This window comes from Rhinatrema bivittatum, chromosome 2, assembly GCF_901001135.1.
Source record: "Rhinatrema bivittatum chromosome 2, aRhiBiv1.1, whole genome shotgun sequence".
Classification (NCBI taxonomy): Eukaryota; Metazoa; Chordata; class Amphibia; order Gymnophiona; family Rhinatrematidae; genus Rhinatrema; species Rhinatrema bivittatum.
In genome coordinates this window covers 87,339,623-87,361,874 of record NC_042616.1, presented here as the reverse complement: position 1 = coordinate 87,361,874, position 22,252 = coordinate 87,339,623, and positions in this window count along the sequence as shown.

Here is a 22,252-nt window from a genome sequence, read left to right as displayed (position 1 = left end):
AGGAGGGTTTATCCTGGCTTGGGTTTAAAGCTCTACTGGGCTCATGGCTTGTTTAGTGTTCAGTAATTCAGGCACTCCAGTGTCTCAGTTTTCAGTACTTTTAGCTCTGCTAAGCTCAGGGCCAGTGATTTGCTATTACCCAGCCTGGATGGGTCACCTTCTCTCAGCCAAAAGGCCAAGACCATGGAAAGAGAACCCCCTTCCGTCCTACCTGGCTTTTTTTCTTTCTCTTATCTGACAACTGAGTACCTAAGGGTCTGACTCCCCTTGTTAATTAGGATGAGAATCCATTTGCTTCCTAGAATTGTTTCAGTACATTTTTCTCACATATCCCTCTCATTCAGAATTCTACAACGTAGGATTTTTCCAGTCATAGGTTTGTAATTTAGGATTTTGCTATCCTTTGATTTAAAGTGATATTTCACTGTAAGTTATCAACAGTAGTCTAGGGGGCTGTGACATGCAAATCCATTACCTGAGTCATTTAAGCACCTTCACAGTAAGGGGTCTGGCAACCTTTTCAATCTAATTCGAGGTTTCCTGTGCTGGTAGCTCATGTTACATAACTGCATTGGCCGCTTTTTTTTCTCTGCTGCAGTTCACTTAAATGGTAGCATGCTCTTTACCCTCTATCCCTTTGGGGGGGGGGGGGGTTATAAAGTTCCTAGATGAAATAAATGATTGCTTCATGGAACAGCTGATACAAGAACCAACAAGAGGGGAAGCTATTTTAGATTCAGTCCATAGTGGAATAAAGGATTTGGTGCAAGAGTTAACAGTGTTGGAGTCAGTTGGCAATAGTGATCACAACATTATCAAATTATCTTACCAGTTATCTTACCAGTTATCTTACCCCTGTTTTTTAAAACTGCTTCCCCTTGCACAAGTTTAGTTCTACTGTTCTATGCACCCTTTGTTTCTATGTAAACCAGCATGATGTGACTTGTTCATGAATGCCGGTATATAAAAAACCTAAATAAATAAATAAATAAATTTGTTTTAATAGCTGGCAGGAGCACAGTAATCTACTGTGACAGCATTTAACTTTCAAAAAGGTGAGTATGATAAAATGAGGAAAGTGGTTAGGAAAAAATGGAAAGGAGCAACTGCAAAGGTTAAAGAGTTTAGCTCAGGCATGGACATTGTTTAAAAATACCATCTTGGAAGCCCAGACCAGATGTATTCCATGGATTAAAAAGGGTGGAAGGAAGTCTAAACGACTACCAGCATGGTTAAAAGGTGAGGTGAGAGGCTATTTTATCTAAAAGAATGTTTTTCAAGAAATGGAAAAGGAATCCTAATGAAGAAAACAGGAAACAGCATAAGCACTGGCAAGTTAGATGTAAAGCATTGATAAGGAAGGCAAAGAGAATTTGAAAAGAAGCTTGCTGTAGAAGCAAAAGCTAATAAAATCTTTTTCAGGTTCATTTGAGGTAAAAAGCCTACGAGGGTGTCAATTGGACCGTTAGATGATCAGGGGGTAAAAGAGGCACTTATGGATGACAAAGCTATAGCAGAGAAACCAATGAATTCTTTGCTTTTTGTAGTCACTGAGGTGGTGTTGTAGCGATGTGGGTGGTGCTGTTTCTACCTGTTTCTAAAACCCAGGGGCTATAGTTAAACCTTTCTAGACTGGGGACTACCAGTGGAGGGCAGAGACTTCACTGTGGCATTTACAAAGCGTCCTCTTTCAAATGTGTAACCCCTTAGATAAGCCTAAAGTAGACTCTCTCATGTAGAAGAGGAAGAAAACCAACATGACAACCAAGCTGTGGCTTAAAACAAGATTTTATAATTTCAGAAAACAAGTTTCCAGTGGTTTACAACAATAAGAAATGCACAACAAAACATCATTTTGCTTTAGTCCTAATTACTTATTTCCCATCTTACTGTTCTATGTAAAGCTCCGCTCTCTGTTGGGCAGTTCATTGTTTTGGAAGGTCAGCTGGGCCCCGTGCACAGCTGGCCAGGATAATGTAGGCCCAGGCGCGCGTCGGGAGCAGGGTAAAGCGGGGGGGGGGGGGGGGGGGGGGAGCACATAAGGGAGGCAGTTAGGTCAGGCAGGGGTCAGGGGAAGTAGCAGAGGGCGTGGAGTAAGGAGGAGGGGTAGGCAAGGTACGGCTGCGGTGTTGGCAGGCCGTAATTGGTGGGAAGCCCAGAGGGGGATCTTGAGGGGGCGGAGTCTCGGGGCAGGGCGGCGTTGGTTTCACTTCGCCGCGACTGCCCTGAGAGCCGGTCGACTGTTTTTTCTTTCTGGCTGCGCTTTAAAAAAAAAAAATAAAATAAAAATAAAACAAGGCAAGTGATAATTTTGTGGGCAGCTGGAAGGATTGGAGCGGTGGGCTCTGCTGACTTTGGACGGCTCTCCGGGCCTTCGTGTTGAAGGCATTCGCGCCGGGTCTGATGGAGTCGGAGGAAGCTGCCTCTGTGCCTGGGGAGCTGGAAAAGGGCGGTGACTTGCCGCGACGGGAGCTCGTGTCCGTCCCCTTTGCGGCGGATTGGGTGAGTCCTGTGCCGCTCGGGGTGGCCGGAGTTGGGGGGCTGCTGGCGGTGGAGGGTGGGGGTGTCGGCGACGGGGGTGAGGCTGAGTCCGCGGCGGGACGGCGGTCCTGGTCGTGGGAGGGCAGGGCGTGGCGCCGGTAGTGTGCGGGCTTCCAGGTCGCGATCGCGGGCGCCGGGCAGGGGGAGAGGACGGGGGGCGCGGTTTCCCGAGCTGGCGTGGAGCGTAGCTGGCGGTGTGGGGTGTGCAGGTCCTGGGCAGGGCTTGGGGTCGGCTGGTGGTGCTGCGGGGGGTGTAGCCGGGGGTAGCGGCTTGGCGGGGCCGGCAAGGGCACTGAGGCGGAGCGGGGTAGGTCGGCGTGCAGCTTCTGGGCCGCCTTCGCGTGCCGTTTCCCTTGGTGGGGATGTCCCTGAGGGGTGGCTGGCGGGGTGGCCTCGGGCTGATGCGAGGGGGGGCTTCGGGGAGCTGGGTTGGCAGGAGGGGCGGGAGGACTTGATGGCCTGGGGGGGGGGCGTCGGGCCAGCCATCTGTTGCATGGCTGGGGGAGCGGGGTCCGATGGCCCGGGAGGGGCCTGTTGCAGGCCGGGGGGGTGCAGCGTGGAGCATGAATGGCGGGGAGTTGGGGATGCGGGATTCCCTTGTTTTCCCACCCGGCACAGTGGGTTCCCTTTCCCCTCGAGGCTCCAGTGGGGGTAGGGGTCGGTCTGGGGACTTTGTTCCTCGGTCTGGGCCTGGTTCGGGGCGCGGGGAGTCGGGGGCGGGAGCCGCGGTTCCTGTTCTTGGTCCTGGACGGGCGGCGGGTGAGGTCGGGGAGCTTGGGCTGGTCTCTCCTGTCCCTGTTTGTGTTCCTCAGCAGGACTTGACGGGTGCGGAGTGGGAAGAGCCTGGGTCGTCGAGGCAGGAGGCTTGGCGGAATGCGCCACCCGGTGAGGAGGGACGGGCGCCTAGGCCCCTGGCTGCAGCGCCAGGCTTGCTTGCAGTGGATCGGAGGACGCCGGGTGAGTTGGTCTTCTTTCCCACCGCAGGTGTTCGCGAGGGATCTGAGGGGGGACACCCCGGGGGGGATGGGGTGGAAGTGGACGTCGGTGGGGGGGTTCGGCAGCCCATGGATGGCGAGGTTGACCCGAAGGATGGGGGGGGTCGGGCGAGGAAGGTTCGTGCGAAGAAGTCCAAGTCAAAACGGCGGCGCGCACGGGATAGTTCGTCGGGGTCTTCGTCTTCTTCTTCGTCATCCTCGACCTCCTCGTCTGACTCTGCGGGGTCGGTGAAGGCGGCTTCTAGGTCCGGGGGGGCGGTGCGGGGTACCCCGGCCTTGGTCGCGCTTACGGAATTATGGGAGGAGGTGCCCCGGGCGGTCCGGAAGAAGATACGGCGCCGTAGGTTCGTTGATATTTTTAAGCTGCTGGAGGGGCGTCGGGGGAGGAGGAAGGACAAGAAGAAACGGGACAAAAGTGGGCGCTTTCCCGGATCGCGGGTGCCGATTGCGCGGAATATCCATAACTGGATGCGTTCGTTTTTGAGGCTGGCGAGCGTGATTGGTCACTATGACCCTTCGCAGTATGGGCCTCTGTTGGCTTACGGGGATGCGATTTTGGCTGCTAGTAAGACCTATGAAGGCTGGTCGTGGCTAAACTACGACGAGCGCTTCCGGGACCGGATGGAAGAAAACCGGTTTATGTCCTGGGGTACGCAGGATGTCGGCTTGTGGTTGACGCAAATGGCCTCCAAAGTCCCCGGGGGGGGTTTGGGGGTGGGTGCGTCGCAGGGGGTAGCTTCTTTTCGGCCATTTCGTCCGGGGTTCCCCGCGGCTAGTGCGGGGAAGGCTGGTGCGGGGGGCAGTGACGTCTGTTGGCGGTTCAACAGATCCCAATGCATGTTTACGGACTGCAAATTCCGGCACGCGTGCGCGTCTTGTGGTGGGGGGCACCCCGCGTTCAAATGTGTTAGGAAGCCGGGAGATGGCTCGGGGCCCGTTCCTGGGCCGAAAGGGGCAGGTAAGTAACTGTTTCGGTAGGGCGGCCACTCCTGTCCGCATAGAAGCGATGCGTCCGTGGTTGCAGGGGTACCCGATGGCAGGGATGGCGGAAGTGTTGTTGCGGGGTTTTACATGGGGGTTTCGGATCCCGTGTTCGGGGGGGGGGACCAGTGGGAGGGGGGTTGCGTTGTCCTTCGGTGACCCGTTTGCCTCACGTAGTGCGGGCTAAATTGCAGGCGGAGATTGATTTGGGTCGTATCGCGGGTCCTTTTGCGGAGCCCCCGTTTCCGGACTTGGTGCTTTCCCCATTGGCGGTGGTGCCTAAACGGGAGCCGGGTAAGTATCGTTTGATTCATAACTTGTCCTTTCCTGAAGGGGGCTCTGTGAACGACGCTATTCCCAAGGAATTGTGCAGGGTATGTTATGCTTCATTCGATTCAGCCGTCCGGGTGATTTTCCGTTGTGGCCAGGGTGCGCTGCTGGCGAAGGTTGACATCGAGGCGGCTTTCCGATTGTTGCCCGTAGATCCTGAGAATTTTCGTTTGTTGGGTTTTCGTTTCCAGCGGGGCTTTTATTTTGATATGTGCATGCCAATGGGTTGCTCCATAGCGTGTGCTTATTTTGAGGCGTTTAGCTCCTTTTTGCATTGGGTGGTGGAGTGCCGCTCGGGGTCTTCAAACATCGTTCATTATTTAGATGATTTTTTGCTGGTGGGTGCTGCGGACAAGGACGCATGTGCGGAGTTGTTGCACTGTTTCCAGGCGGTCGCTCTGGAATTTGGGATTCCTCTTGCGGGGGACAAGACGGAAGGGCCTTGCACTACTTTGGTGTTTTTGGGGATTGAGGTGGACTCGGTCGCGATGGAGTTGCGTTTGCCCCTGGAGAAGGTTAAGCATTTGCGGGGTCTGGTGAGCTCCGCGTTGCGTCGGCCCAAGTTAATGCTTGTCGAGCTGCAATCGCTGGTGGGGAGTCTCAATTTTGCGTGTCGGGTGATTCCGATGGGTCGGGTTTTTCTGAGACGGTTGACTAGGGCCACGGCGGGGGTGGGGAAGAAGCATTACAGGGTTCGTGTGACCAGCTCGATGAAGGAAGATTTGCTGGTGTGGGATCGGTTTTTGGTTGGGTTTAACGGGATTGCGTTCTGGCAGGAGGATCCGCTGTCCAACCACGACCTGGAGTTGTTTACGGACGCGGCGGGCTCTTTCGGTTTTGGTGCCTACTTTCATGGGGCGTGGTGCGCGGCGGCGTGGCCGGAGGATTGGGTGGTGTCTGGTACTACAAGGAATATTACGTTTCTTGAGCTTTTCCCGATTGTGGTTGCCTTGCACATTTGGGGGGATAGTTTGAGAGACAAGAGGGTTGTGTTTTGGTGTGATAACATGGGCGTGGTGGAGGTTATCAATCGGCGGGCTGCTAGGTGCCTCCGGGTGTCTGACTTGTTGAGGGAATTGGTGCTGCGTTGTATGTCGTGCAATGTGACAGTTTGGGCCCGTCATGTGCCGGGGGTTGCTAACGGTGTGGCTGACTCTCTTTCTCGTTTCCAGTGGGAGCGATTTCGAGAGTTGGCCCCGGATGCGGATCCTTCCGGAGCAGTGGTACCGTCTTTCCTCTGGAGCTTGGGTTCCCCGAAGCCTGGAGAATGCTGCGGGCTTCACTAGCCCCTTCAACGTGGGCAAGTTACGTGGGAGGTGCTCGGAAGGTTTCGGGTGTGTTGTCTGCGGCGGGATGGGGTGGGGGCCCTGTTTCGGATGTTGCCCTTCTTCGCTTCCTGGAGCACAGTAAGGCGGCCGGCTTTTCTAGAGCGGCGGTGGCTCGGCAGTTGTCTGGTTTTTCCTTCTTTATGAGGGCGCATGGCTGGGGTTTTCCTTCGGGAAGGTTTGTGGTTCGGCGTGTGTTGGCCGGTTGGGCTAAGGCGGTGGGCAGGAGAGTAGACAAACGTCTCCCGATCACGCATGATATTTTGTTGCGATTGCTGGCTGCGTTGCCGAGTATATGTTTTTCTTGTTACGAAACGGGTCTTTTCCGAGTGGCGTTTGTTTTTGCCTTTTTCGGGGCTTTTCGGATTAGCGAGTTGGTGGCTCGGTCCGCAACCAGTGCGGATTTTCCGGGTTTATTGGCCAGGCATGTGACGGTTACTAATCGTTCGGTGTCCATTTGTATACCGCGGTCCAAGACGGATCAGCAGGGTAAGGGGTTGTCTGTGGTGTTGTGTGCTGTGCCGGGATTGCCATCGTGCCCGGTGGACAACGCGGTGCATTATTGCCGGGGGCGGGCGTCGGGGCCGGCGCAGTTTTTGATTCATGAGAACCTGCGCCCGCTGACTAAGTATCAGTTTGAGGTGGTTCTGCGTTCGGCGTTGTCGTCATTGGGCTTGGATGTTGGTCGTTTTGGGACCCATTCCTTTCGGATTGGGGCGGCGACTGCCGCGGACTCCGCTGGCTTGTCCGGGGAGGTGATTCGTAGGATTGGGCGGTGGCGTTCGGACTCGTTCCGCAGTTATGTGCGTCCGGGTCCGGGGCAGTTTTGAACGGGTCTAACTCTGTTTTTCCTTCCAGGTGCGGAGTCTGCAGGACATGCTGGGTGGATCCTTGGGCACTCTTTCACCTATTGGGCGCACAGGCATGCCTGCGGACGGCCATACGGGCCGCATCTGGACTTACAGACGCGGGGGGTTGCTTTGCACTGGTTGGGGCGTCGGGGTATGGTGTGGGCCGAGCTGCTTCCTTGCGTGCGGGAGGGTTTGGAGCGGCTCGGTGCCCCTAGGGCGTTGGTAATTCATTTGGGAGGGAATGACTGGGGCAAAATGACGGGACGGCAGTTCATCAGTATGGTCCGTCAGGATCTGATGTTGGTGTCTCTGCTGTTGCCGTCCACTGTTTTGCTTTGGTCGGATATTATCGCCAGGCCGGCTGAATTGGATAAGGTAATTTGGCGCAGGAGCAGATCCAAGGCGAACCAGCAGATTGGCTCGTGGCTGGTTTTCCGGGGCGGGCGGCATATTAAGTATGATTGGTCTTGGGGGTCGGCCACGGGACTTTTTGGCAAGGATGGAGTACATCTGTCCTCTCTCGGAATGGACTTATTCCTTAATTCAATTCAGGAGGCCTTGGAGACGGTATTTCCCTTGTAGTTGGGCCGCATCTTTGGGGGGCACGGGACATGTATGCCCGTGTCTGTGGCGGATGGCCCGAGCCGGTACAGCTTGTATAGCATAATGAGTAAGATGTAATTATGTGGTAATTAATGAACGGTGGACAACTGGGATAGTTGTCGGATGTGGATTCCTTGCTCGTCAGTGGCGGGAGTCCCCTGGTCTGGCTCCTTGCTCGTCAGTGGCGGGAGTCCCCTGGCCTGGCCCCTTGCTCGCCAGCGGCGGGGGCCGCCGGGTTGGCTCCTTGCTGGCAGATGGCGGGGGCCGGAACCCGGGAAGGGTCGAGGAACGAGCCGTATGGCTGGCGGGGGATCGTCCTGCTAGAGGAGTGGCGGACGATGGTCGGAGATGTTGTTAAAATGTTATGTTAATTCAATGGCTCGGACCTCCAAGTTATTAAAGCTGCGGCCCAGTTAACCCAAAGTTTGTTGTCAGTTGCATTTATTCAAGGTGTGAACGGGGGTGGATGCGAACGAGCGATGTCCTGGATGCCTGCATTATGGAAGGTCAGCTGGGCCCCGTGCACAGCTGGCCAGGATAATGTAGGCCCAGGCGTGCGTCGGGAGCAGGGTAAAGCGGGGGGGGGGGGGGGGGGAGCACATAAGGGAGGCAGTTAGGTCAGGCAGGGGTCAGGGGAAGTAGCAGAGGGCGTGGAGTAAGGAGGAGGGGTAGGCAAGGTACGGCTGCGGTGTTGGCAGGCCGTAATTGGTGGGAAGCCCAGAGGGGGATCTTGAGGGGGCGGAGTCTCGGGGCAGGGCGGCGTTGGTTTCACTTCGCCGCGACTGCCCTGAGAGCCGGTCGACTGTTTTCCCTCCCACCCACCCCTTTTCTAATTTGTTTGGTTTGTACTTGTTGTTTCCTTGTTTGTCGCAGTTGGCAGATGGCCCGAGCCGGTACAGCTTGTATAGCATAATGAGTAAGATGTAATTATGTGGTAATTAATGAACGGTGGACAACTGGGATAGTTGTCGGATGTGGATTCCTTGCTCGTCAGTGGCGGGAGTCCCCTGGTCTGGCTCCTTGCTCGTCAGTGGCGGGAGTCCCCTGGCCTGGCCCCTTGCTCGCCAGCGGCGGGGGCCGCCGGGTTGGCTCCTTGCTGGCAGATGGCGGGGGCCGGAACCCGGGAAGGGTCGAGGAACGAGCCGTATGGCTGGCGGGGGATCGTCCTGCTAGAGGAGTGGCGGACGATGGTCGGAGATGTTGTTAAAATGTTATGTTAATTCAATGGCTCGGACCTCCAAGTTATTAAAGCTGCGGCCCAGTTAACCCAAAGTTTGTTGTCAGTTGCATTTATTCAAGGTGTGAACGGGGGTGGATGCGAACGAGCGATGTCCTGGATGCCTGCATTATATGTAAACCGGAGTGATTTGTAGTCCCTACAAGAACTTCGGTATATAAAAATTAAAAATAAATAAATAAATAAAATCTTCAAACCAATGCTTATAATATATCCTTTTCCCTAGAGAGCCTTCCTCTCTGCTCCCAATATTTCACCTTAGTATTCACCCCTGCTAGAGCTAACTGATGACAGTCTTGCCTGCCTGATCTTTCTACCAACTAAAAACATACTCTTATAAAGGTTCCTGCCTTATCTTCCAGGGCTTAATTCCTCCCAATTTTAACTGCCCCAGAGACCTTCAGTTTACTGCAGTTTAAACTGGCTACATAACAAGAGCGAATATCTGCAACTTTTAGTAGTGCAATTACTAATGAGGCTTAGGTTGTCCTCTCCATTTTAGAGAAAGAACTTCCACAAGCTGCTTTAAAATTCTCCAGGAATTAATTACTGCCGTAAACCCTTCAAGCAGCTTCCCAGCACAGCTTATAAACAAGGAATCACCTTTCCAAAACTTAAAGTTTACATGAACTCCAGTACTGCAGCCAAACATTCAAGCAGGGCAGCTTTTGGCTCTCAGTACTCTATTGTGAATTTAATAACTTTATATGATCTCTTAGAAACTTCAAGGCAAATTTTTTTCCTAGATTACTGTAGCTTTAACATTTAACATATATAACATAGGAAAGCATTAAATTCTCCCATCTATATCTTATTCCCTTTTCGCTAAATTACTTGATAAAGAGAAAGAAAAGCAGGAACTCTAATTTAACTCTGTGGGAAGGTTCTGTCTGCAGCTAGCTCTCCATCTGGCTCGATTTCTCCTTCCATGTGTTCTACAGCGCCATTGCTGCTGACTCTGGAACTCTGGCTCCCCCTGGAACTGGAACTCCTTCATGTCAGGGAACTAACTCATTTATAGCACCTGGCCTCCAATTAAGGGAAACCTGCTGAATTTCATGCTTTGAGATACTGGGTACCAGGAATTCTGGGACATGTAGTCCTCTTTAGCATTATCTTAGCTTTTCTTTGCTATGACAGGTAGCTAGCTTCTGTCTACCAGTGCATTGTTTGCATAGGGACTGTCATGAATCCTACCAATCCATCATACTAGCGAAGATTATAAGAGAAATACCCATACCAGAAATGATATTCAAATGTGATGATTCAAATGAAACAAATCTCAGTGAACCTGGAAGATGTCCTAGGGCAAACTGACAAACTAAAGACTAACAAATCCCCTGGACCAGATGATATACATGCCAGAGTGCTGAAAAAAACTGAGAAATAAAACTGTGGACCTGCTGTTGGAAATTTGTAAACTATCATCATCATCTATAGTAACTGAAGACTGTAGGGTTGCCAATGTAATGCCAATTTTAAATAAGGAATCAAGGGATGATTCATAAAACTACAGTCCAATGGATCTGACGTCCATGCTAGGCAAAATTGTAGAAATTATCTTAAAAAAAACAACTGCTGAACATATAGATAGGAATAGTTTAATAGGACAAAGTCAACATGGATTTAGACAAGGGAAGTCTTGCCTCAATAATTTGCTACATTTTTATGAGGGAGTAAATAAACATGTGGATAAAGGTGTGCCAGTTGATATAGTGTATCAGGATTTCCAGAAAGCATTTGACAAAGTCCCTCATGAGAGACTTCTTAGGAAATTAAAAAGTCATGGAATATGTCCTATTTTGGATTGTCAACTGCTTAAAAGATAGAAAACAGAGAGTAGGGCTAAATGGAGAAAGGTGAATATTGGATCTGTTCTGGGACCATTGATTTTTAATACATTTATAAACTACCTGGAAATGGGAACAAAAGTGTGAAAAGTTATCCATAAAACATTATTTCAGGAATCCTCGCTCCAACTTTCCATACCCCTCAAACTACACTCCTCTACAAGACCCACCAGATCTGCTTATAAAGACTCCCTCCAGGTTCCCCCCAAAAAAATCCATTCTTCACAACACGATTGAAAAACGAGCACAATCAATTGCTGGTCCACATCACTGGAACTCTCTCCCACCAGATCTCCGCCAGGAACATTGCCATATAACAGCCTGATATAGAATTATCATGCCTCCCTCCCATACTCCATTGTAAATAGTAATTTATTGTATATAGTAATCTATCTTTGTTCTCCCCCTCTTTTTTTCCTTCTCCCAGTTAAGGCAACCTTGTTAGAATGTAACTTTTATGCTCCTTCAAATTGTCTCTTGTTGTATGGTTGGTTATAGTTCTGCTTCGTTCAATGTAAACCGAGTTGATTTGATCTGTATCAAGAAAGTCGGTATATAAAAGCCTTAAATAAATAAAATATAAATAAATATAACTTTCAGAAAATAATTAAAAACTTGGCTGTTCACCCAAGCATACCCTTGAAGAAACCTTAGGGTCACCCACACAGTTACATACCCCATGATTGCTTCCCTTTCCGGAACTCAAAGGAACTGTATTCCGGAATTCAAAGAAACTGTATTTCGGCTAACTGCACTTTCATAAAAATTGCTTAATCATAATACACTATGTAAATTTGTAGATATTCTTACCATGTAAGCACCTGCTCCTACTTACATGCCTTGCTCTTCCAGTTAGAAATCGTTTTAACCTATCCTTTTCTAACAGCCCAGTTCTACTTTCCCTGTTATAATGTAACTTTTGCTTTCATTGTTTAACTGGTTCCCCCTAGTTTATTGTAAACCAGTACGATAAGACCTGGTTCTTGAGCATCGGTATATTAAAAGAATTTAAATAAAATAAATAAATAAATGATCAAATCTGCAAATTCAAAGTTGTTAAATCACAAGAAGATTGTGAGAAATTGCAAGAAGACTTTGTAAAACTGGGATACTGAGCATGCAAATGGCAAATTAAATTTAATGTGGACAAGAGCAAAGTGATGCAGTTTAGGGAAGAGTAACACAAATTATGGCTATAAAATACAAGGTTCCACATAAGGAGTCACCACTCAGGAAAAGGATCTAGGTGTCATCGTTGAAAATATGTTGAAATCTTCTGCTCATTGTGCTACAGCAGCCAAGAAAGCAAATAGAATGCTAGGGATTTTTAGGAAAGGAATGGAGAATAAAATGAGAATATCATAATGCCTCAGTATCACTCCATAGTGCGACCTCATTTGGAGTATTGTGTGCAGTTCTGGTCACCACATCTCAAAAAAGATTTAGCAGAATCAGAATAGATACAGTGAAGGGCAATGAAAATGATAAAGGGGATGGAATGATTCCCCTATGAAGAAAGATTAAAGAGGTTAAGAACATAAGAACATAAGAAAATGCCATACTGGGTCAGACTAAGGGTCCATCAAGCCCAGCATCCTGTTTCCAACAGTGGCCAATCCAGGCCATAAGAACCTGGCAAGTACTCAAAAACTAAGTCTATTCCATGTAACCATTGCTAATGGCAGTGGCTATTCTCTAAGGGGTAGATTTTCAGACGAGCGCGAATAGCCTACTTTTGTTTGCGCTCCAGGCGCAAACAAAAGTACGCTGGATTTTAGTAGATACGCGCGTAGTCGCGCGTATCGGCTAAAATCCTGGATCGGCGCGCGCAAGGCTATCGATTTCGTATAGCCTGCGCGCGCCGAGCCGCGCAGCCTACCCCCGTTCCCTCCTAGGCAGCTCCGAAATCGGAGCGGCCTAGAAGGGAACTTTCCTTTGCCCTCCCCTCACCTTCCCCTCCCTTCCCCTACCTAACCCACCCGCCCGGCCCTGTCTAAACCCCCATCCTACCTTTGTCGGGGGATTTACGCCTCCCGGAGGGAGGCGTAAATCCCCGCGCGCGAGCGGGACTCCTGCGCGCCGGGCCGCGACCTGGGGGCGGGTACGGAGGGCGCGGCCACGCCCCCGGACCGCCCCGGGCCGTAGCCACGCCCCCGTACCCGCCCCCAAAACGCTGCCGACATGCCCCCGCAACGCCGCACGCTCCGGCCCCGCCCCCGACACGCCCCCCGACACGCCCACTCCGAAAACCCGGGACTTACGCGAGTCCCGGGGTTCTGCGCGCGCCGGTGAGCCTATGTAAAATAGGCTCACCGGCGCGCAGGGCCCTGCTCGTGTAAATCCGCCCGGTTTTGGGCGGATTTACGCGAGCAGGGCTCTGAAAATCCGCCCCTAAGTGAACTTAATAGCAGGTAATGGACTTCTCCTCCAAGAACTTATCCAATCCTTTTTTAAACACAGCTATATTAACTGCATTAACCACATCCTCCGGCAACAAATTCCAGAGTCTAATTCTGCGTTGAGTAAAAAAGAACTTTCTCCGATTAGTTTTAAATGTGCCCCATGCTAACTTCATGGAGTGCCCCCTAGTCTTTCTACTATCCGAAAGAGTAAATAACCGATTCACATCTACCCGTTCTAGACCTCTCATGATTTTAAACACCTCTATCATATCCCCCCTCAGTCGTCTCTTCTCCAAGCTGAAAAGTCCTAACCTCTTTAGTCTTTCCTCATAGGGAAGTTGTTCCATTCCCCTTATCATTTTGGTAGCCCTTCTCTGTACCTTCTCCATCGCAATTATATCTTTTTTGAGATGCGGCGACCAGAATTGTACACAGTATTCAAGGTGCGGTCTCACCATGGAGCAATACAGAGGCATTATGACATTTTCCGTTTTATTCACCATTCCCTTTCTAATAATTCCCAACATTCTGTTTGCTTTTTTGACTGCCGCAGCACACTGTACCGACGATTTCAATGTGTTATCCACTATGACACCTAGATCTCTTTCTTGGGTTGTAGCACCTAATATGGAACCCAACATTGTATAATTATAGCATGGGTTATTTTTCCCTATATGCACCACCTTGCACTTATCCACATAAAATTTCATCTGCCATTTGGATGCCCAATTTTCCAGTCTCACAAGGTCTTCCTGCAATTTATCACAATCTGCTTGTGATTTAACTACTCTGAACAATTTTGTATCATCTGCAAATTTGATTATCTCACTTGTCGTATTTCTTTCCAGATCATTTATAAATATATTGAAAAGTAAGTGTCCCAATACAGATCCCTGAGGCACTCCACTGCCCACTCCCTTCCATTGAGAAAATTGTCCATTTAATCCTATTCTCTGTTTCCTGTCTTTTAGCCAGTTTGCAATCCACGAAAGGACATCGCTACCTATCCCATGACTTTTTACTTTTCCTAGAAGCCTCTCATGAGGAACTTTGTCAAACGCCTTCTGAAAATCCAAGTATACTATATCTACCGGTTCACCTTTATCCACATGTTTATTAACTCCTTCAAAAAAGTGAAGCAGATTTGTGAGGCAAGACTTGCCCTGTGTAAAGCCATGCTGACTTTGTTCCATTAAACCATGTCTTTCTATATGTTCTGTGATTTTGATGTTTAGAACACTTTCCACTATTTTTCCTGGCACTGAAGTCAGGCTAACCGGTCTGTAGTTTCCCGGATCGCCCCTGGAGCCCTTTTTAAATATTGGGGTTACATTTGCTATCCTCCAGTCTTCAGGTACAATGGATGATTTTAATGATAAGTTACAAATTTTTACTAATAGGTCTGAAATTTCATTTTTTAGTTCCTTCAGAACTCTGGGGTTTATACCATCCAGTCCAGGTGATATACAACTCTTCAGTTTGTCAATCAGGCCTACCACATCTTCTAGGTTCACCGTGATTTGATTCAGTCCATCTGAATCATTACCCATGAAAACCTTCTCCATTACGGGTACCTCCCCAACATCCTCTTCAGTAAACACCGAAGCAAAGAAATCATTTAATCTTTCCGCGATGGCCTTATCTTCTCTAAGTGCCCCTTTAACTCCTCGATCATCTAACGGTCCAACTGACTCCCTCACAGGCTTTCTGCTTCGGATATATTTAAAAAAGTGTTTACTGTGAGTTTTTGCCTCTACAGCCAACTTCTTTTCAAATTCTCTCTTAGCCTGTCTTATCAATGTCTTACATTTAACTTGCCAATGTTTAAGCTTTACCCTATTTTCTTCTGTTGGATCCTTCTTCCAATTTTTGAATGAAGATCTTCTTTCACCTCCCCTTTTAACCATGCTGGTAATTGTTTTGCCTTCTTTCCACCTTTCTTAATGTGTGGAATACATCTGGACTGTGCTTCTAGAATGGTATTTTTTAACAATGACTACGCCTCTTGGACATTTTTTACTTTTGTAGCTGCTCCTTTCAGTTTTTTTTCTAACAATGTTTCTCATTTTATCAAAGTTTCCCTTTTGAAAGTTTAGCATGAGAGCCTTGGATTTGCACACTGTTCCTTTTCCAGTCATTAAATCAAATTTGATCATATTATGATCACTATTTCCAAGTGGCCCCACCACCGTTACCTCTCTCACCAAGTCCTGTGCTCCACTGAGAATTAGATCTAAAATTGCTCCCTCTCTCGTCGGTTCCTGAACCAGTTGCTCCATAAAGCTATCATTTATTCCATCCAGGAACGTTATCTCTCTAGCGTGACCCGATGATACATTTACCCAATCTATATTGGGGTAATTGAAGTCTCCCATTGTTACTGCACTACCAATTTGGTTAGCTTCCCTAATTTCTCTTAGCATTTCACTGTCCATCTCACCATCTTGACCAGGTGGACGGTAGTATACCCCTATCACTATAGTCTTCCCCAACACACAAGGGATTTCTACCCATAAAGATTCAATTTTGTATTTAGTCTCATGCAGGATGTTTATCCTGTTGGACTCTATCCCATCCCGGACATAAAGTGCCACACCTCCTCCCGAGTGCTCCTCTCTGTCATTGCGATATAATTTGTTCCCCGGTATAGCACTGTCCCATTGGTTATCCTCTTTCCACCATGTCTCTGAGATGCCAATTAAGTCTATGTCATCATTTACTGCTATACATTCTAATTCTCCCATCTTACTTCTTAGACTTCTGGCATTAGCATACAAACATTTCAAAGTTTGTTTTTTGTTTGTATTTTCATTCTGCTTTTTAATTGATAGGGATAAGTTAGAATTTTTTAGCTCAGGTGAGTTTTTAGTTACAGGCACTTGGACTACTTTTCTAATTATTGGAACCTCACTGTTGGGATGCCCTAATTCTAATGCATCATTAGTAGCCTTTGAAGATACCTCTCTCCGAACCATGCGCTGCTGAGCGACTGTCGGCTTTCCCCTTTGTTCTAGTTTAAAAGCTGCTCTATCTCCTTTTTAAAGGTTAGCGCCAGCAGTCTAGTTCCACCCTGGTTAAGATGGAACCCACCCCTACGGAAGAGACTCCCCCTTCCCCAAAAGGTTCCCCAGTTCCTAACAAAACTGAATCCCTCTTCCTTGCACCATCGTCTCATCCACGCATTGAGACTCCGGAGCTCTGCCTGCCTCTGGTGACCTGCGCGTGGAACAGGGAGCATTTCAGAGAATGCTACCCTGGAGGTTCTGGATTTAATCTTTCTACCTAAGAGCCTAAATTTGGCTTCCAGAACCTCCCTCCCACATTTTCCTATGTCGTTGGTGCCCACATGTACCATGACAGCCGGCTCCTCCCCAGCACTGTCTAAAATCCTATCTAGGTGAGGTTAGGACACTTCAGCTTGGAGAAGAGACAGAAGAAAGGGTATATGATAGAAGTCTATAAAATAATGAGTGGAATGGAACAAGTAAATATTAATTCGTTTACTCATTCAAAAAGTTCAAAGACCAGGGGACACACAATGACGTTACAAGGTAATATATTTAAAACTAATAAGAGAAAATATGTTTTTACTCCACACATAATTAAGCTCTGGAATTTGTTACCAGAGGATGTGGTGAAAGTTATTAGTACAGCTGCATTCAAAAAAGGTTCAAACAAGTTCCAGGAGGAAAAGTCCATTAACCATTATTAAGATAGAGGTGCAGAAATCCATTATTTATTCTTGGGATAAGCAGCTTGGGATCTCTCTACCCCTTGAGATAGCAAAATTTCTTACCTGTAATAGGTGTTATCCCAGGACAGCAGGCTGTAGTTCTCACATATTGGTGACATCATCGATGGAGCCCTGACACGGAAAAACTTCTGTCAAAGTTTCTAGAAACTTTTGACTGGCACACTGAGCCCACTGAGCATGCCCAGCATGCCATGATATTCTCAGCCACAAGGGTCTCCCTTCAGTCTCTTTTGTAGCAATAAAAAATGCGAGCGAAAAAATAAAATAATAAAATGTATCGGACCCAACTCCGCGGGGTGGCGGGTGGGTTCCATGAGGACTACATCCTGCTGTCCTGGGATAACACCTATTACAGATAAGCAATTTTGCTTTATCCCAGGACAAGCAGGATCATAGTCCTCACATATGGGTGATTAGCAAGCTACAGGCTGAGTCATCTTTGTTGTGGACCAACAGCGCACAACTTGTGCAACAAACACAACTGGTGCGATGCTGGGAAAAAATGAGGCAGCCTGAAATCACAGCAGGTTGGATGTGAAAGGAATTGGGTATTAAACTGGGAATACGTTTTTTTAAGACAGATTGGCCATAGGCTGAATCCTTGTCGTCCTTCCTTGTCCAAACAGTAATGTGCTGCAAAGGTGTGACGAGAACTCCAAGTTGCAGCTTTACAGATATCATTAATATGCACTGAACGATAGTGTGCTACTGATGTTGACATAGCCCTTACGGTACCTACAGTACCTGAATGTAATCCACTTTGAAGCACTGTGAAAAGTGGAATATAAATCTAAATAAATGGTACAGGTATGGTTGGTAATGAAAGCTAGAGGAAAACATACATGGATCAGTAATGGCATGGAGAGCAATTTTGTAGATAGTTGAGGGACTGGGGGAGAGGGATCTGTGGGCCCGTAGGCTGGAGAGGAATGCCTGCTTTTTCATAGCAGAATTTCATAGCAGAATTCTATACAGTCTGCTAACCAGTTGGAGAAAGTTTGTTTTCCCACTGCATCTCCTGGTTTATTTTTGTCAAAAGAAATGAAGAGTTGGGAGGATTTTCTATGGACTGCAGTGCGGTTCAGGTAAAAAGCCAGCACACGTTTACAATCTAAGGTGTGCAAAACTCTCTCACCCTGGTGAGAGTGTGGCCTTGGAAAGAAAGTAGGCAAGAGACTATGGATTGATTGAGGTGAAAATCCGTTACCACTTTTGGTAGGAATTTGGGGTGAGTACGAAGGACTACTCGGTCATGCAGGTACCTTGTGTAGGGTGAGTATGTGACAAGCACTTGTAACTCACTGACCCTCCTAACAGAAGTAATGGCTACGAGGAAAAATACTTTCCATGTAAGAAATTTTTCATCACAGGAATGCAGAGGCTCAAACGGGAATCGCATGAGCCTTGCTATCACTAAATTTAGGTCCCAGTCAGTAACTGGTGGTCGAATGGGAGGTTTAAGGTGGAGTAAGCCCCTTATAAACTGACTCACTAGGGGTTGCGCTGTTATCGGTGCATCTCCTTTTCCTTTGTGGTATGCCGCTATGGCACTTAGGTGTACCCGGACAGAGGATGTCTGGAGACCAAAATCCAAAAGGTGGCACAGATAGTCCAATAAAGAAGGAGTGGAGCAAGAGAAAGGGTCAAAGCCTTTTTGTGTGCACCAGTTGGTGAATCTGGTCCACTTAGAGTGGTAAGATTTACATGTGGAAGGCTTTCGTGAAGCTACAAGAACTCTAGAGACTTGAGTTGAAAGATTAAGTGGTTGCAGAATTAAGCTTTCAACATCCAAGCTGTTAGGGCAAGAGTTGGCAGGTTGGGATGACGCAACTTGCCCTGATTCTGAGCTATGAGAGTGGGTGCTGTACCCAGGCAAATTGGTTGTCTGATCGAGAGGTCGAGGAGTATGGGAAACCATACTTGTCAAGGCCAATACGGGGCTATGAGAATCATTGACCCTCTGTCCTGTTGTAGCTTCACAAGAGTTTTGTATATGAGCGGAATCGGGGGATATGCATATAGAAGTCCTGTGTTCCAGGGGCGAGCAAAGGCATCCCTGGGGAACGTTTGAGGACGGTTGTGGAGGGAACAGAATCTTTCCACTTTGTGATTCAGTTTGGACGCAAAGAGGTCTATGGTTGGGCGACCCCAGCGTTGAAAGATTTTGCTCGCTACACTGGGATCCAGAGACCATTCGTGGGGATGGAAACACTGACTGAGATCGTCTGCCAGGACGTTTTGTATGCCTGCCAGATAAGTTGCTCAGAGATGCATGGAGTGCTCGAGAGCCTAGGCCCAAATCTGTACTGCTTCTTGACAGAGCAGATAAGAGCCCGTGCCTCCCTGCTTGTTTATGTACCACATTGCTACTGTGTTGTCTGTCTGTATCAGTACAGTCTTGTTTGAGAGGCAGTCTTTGAAGGCATAAAGGGCATAATGCATCGCTCAAAGTTCTACGAAGTTTATCTGACACTGCATTTCGAGCGTAGTCCACATACCTTGTGTTTGAAGGTTGTTGATGTGCGCTCCCCATCTCAAGTTGGAGGCATCCGGGTCACGATAACTTGCGGAGTTGTTTGCTGGAATGGTAGGCCAGCTTTCAAGGCAGTTTGGTTTGTCCACCAATGGAACGAAAGGCGTAATTGGTGGGTGACTTGAACTATGTACGACAGTGGTTGGAAATCTTGGAACCATTGAGATTTCAAAGTCCACTGAGTTCTTCGCATGGCTAACTTCGCCATAGGGGTAACATGTACTGTAGAGGTCATGTGACCTAGTAGCACTAGAAGTTGATGGGCAGATGCGAACTGGCAGTGGGTTATAGAGTTCGCCAAGCATGCTAGATTGTTGGCACAGTCGTTTGGAAGAAAAGCTTTTGCCACTGTGGTGTCAACGTCTGCTCCGATGAATGTAAGGAGCTGAGACAGCTCGATGTGGGATTTTTGAAAGTTGATTAGAAATCCCAGGGAGTGTAATAGTCTTATTGTGCTTTTTAAGGCAGACAGAGCTCCCTGCCTGGATGGACTTCTGATTAGCCAATCATCTAGGAAAGGAAAAATATGAATGCTGTTTTTTCTTAGATGTGCAGCTGCCACTGCTAGACATTTTGTGAATACTTGAGGTGCAGAGGCTAGTCCAAATGGCAGGACTCTATATTGGTAATGATGTTTTCCCACGACAAATCATAGGTACTTGCGATGTTGTGTGGAAATGGGTATGTGTGCATATGCGTCTTGAAGATCAAGAGAACATCCCCAATGGTGAAATTGTTGCCATCATACGTTAGAGATTCTTCTGATTTAATTTTACAATTGGAATCTTTGACTTTACAGCTATTTCCTAACAATTTGTTGGCATTAGCTACTATTGACGTGGTATCGTTATATACGAATATCCCACAACCAGAAGCCATTGAGATCATTGAGGAGAAATTGATTGGTGTATCGTCACGGATTCCATCAGAATTTATATCATCTTTGGCACAGATTGCTTTAAGAAATTATTTCTCCATGTTTGATAACAACTTTTGCCTCCAAAAAAAGGGGGTGGCTATGGGCGCTACAATGGTGCCAGATGTAGCAAATTTATATATGGGGAACTTTGAAGAAAAATATTTACATGACAATCCCTTTAGTAGTCATATCAAGCTATGGAGGTGGCACATCGATGATATTCTGGTGGTGTGGGAGGGGGAAGAAAGTGATTTTGCAGCATTTATGTCTTGGTTAGAAAGTTGTGCTGTAAATCTAAAATTCACCTACAATTTTGATAGGAAGAACGTAGCCTATCTTGATATTTCAATTACATTACAATCCGGAGGATTCAATTTTTCCATTTATAGAAAACCAACAGATCGAAATACACTACTAAGGTATGATAGTTGCCACCCACAGCATTTACGATCTAATCTACCGTATGGGCAATTTCTGAGGTTGAGGAGATTGTGCTCCAATGTAAAAGATTATAAAACAAAGGCACAGATTATGATCCAGAATTTTCAACAAAGGGGTTATCCTTTACAGATAATTAGGAAAGCATATACGAGCCCAATGGGTTAACAGAGATTTTCTCTTTTTACCCGGTAACCAACAACTGGATTCGAATAGAACTGTGTGTGTTTTGCCATTCTCCCCCCAGGTGTACAAAGTACAGAATATTATTAAGAAATACCGGCATGTGTTGATGTTACATGATGGTTTACATGATTTGCCAAGGTTTGCTTTAAAACGAGGTAAAAATCTTAGAGATATGATTATCCACTCTGATTTTGCAGATGAGAGGGTGCGAGTGACATCTGATAATATGAAAGGACATTATCCTTGTAGAAAATGCACTGTTTGCATCCAGTCGTTTGCTGGTGAGGTTTTACCGTTTTTTGCAAAGGGTAAATTTAGACCAGGCATTGACAAATTGCGAATCTAAGAGTGTGATATATGGGCTGTGGTGCCCTTGTCCCCATTTGTACATCGGTAAGACCAAACGGAGCCTTAAGATTAGGATGATAGAGCACAGAAGTACCATTGTGCGAAATAAGGTCGAAGCTCCGGTAGTACAACATTGCCTGCAGTATCAACATACTTTTGACGATCTAAGATTTGCTGTGATAGAAAAACCAGTACCTTGTAATCGTGGTGGTGACTTTGATGGGTACCTATTACAAAGAGAACAGAAGTGGATATACTTCTTTGATACGGTTGATCCTAAGGGATTAAATAAAGATATTGATTGGTCTGTGTTTTAGTTGGTTGTTGATGTCCCCTTTAAATTAAGGATTCTGGGAGATGTAGTTTCCACATTGAGCATTTGGGTCTGGATTTCCTGTGACGAAGTTTTGAGTGGTGTATTTAAATTAGTGCGGTCAAGCTTGAATTTGACATCAGAGACGCTGAGGCGCCATGTTCCTATCCTTTCAGAGACGCTGAATGTGTGTCTGGGTGGGTGTTTTTTGGTTCATTAATGAAAAATGGCATGTTTGTAGTGTTCTTTGCACAAAGATAATGGGGTTAGAAATTTACTATCGTGGCTGGGGTGTCTAATTTGATTGTTTTTAATTTGTAGGATTTACAGAATATTTTGGCCTAGATGTATCTAAAATAATTCCCCTGAAGAAGACTGAGATTCAGTTGAAACATGATTCATGTTGGGAATAGTTGAAAACAGTTGGATGATTGAACAGAATTATTGGCTAAGTATTCTTTTTATTATTTTCATGAAAAAAAGTAAAAAAGTAGAATATTTGGGTAATATAACTATAGTACAGAGTTGATTAAATTTTAAATTTAATAAAGTAATTGTGGATAGAATCAAATGACAGTAAATGATTAAAAAGAAAATGCTCTAAAGGCTGAATACAGCCTGCGGCCCATTGCGTGGTGAGAGGCTG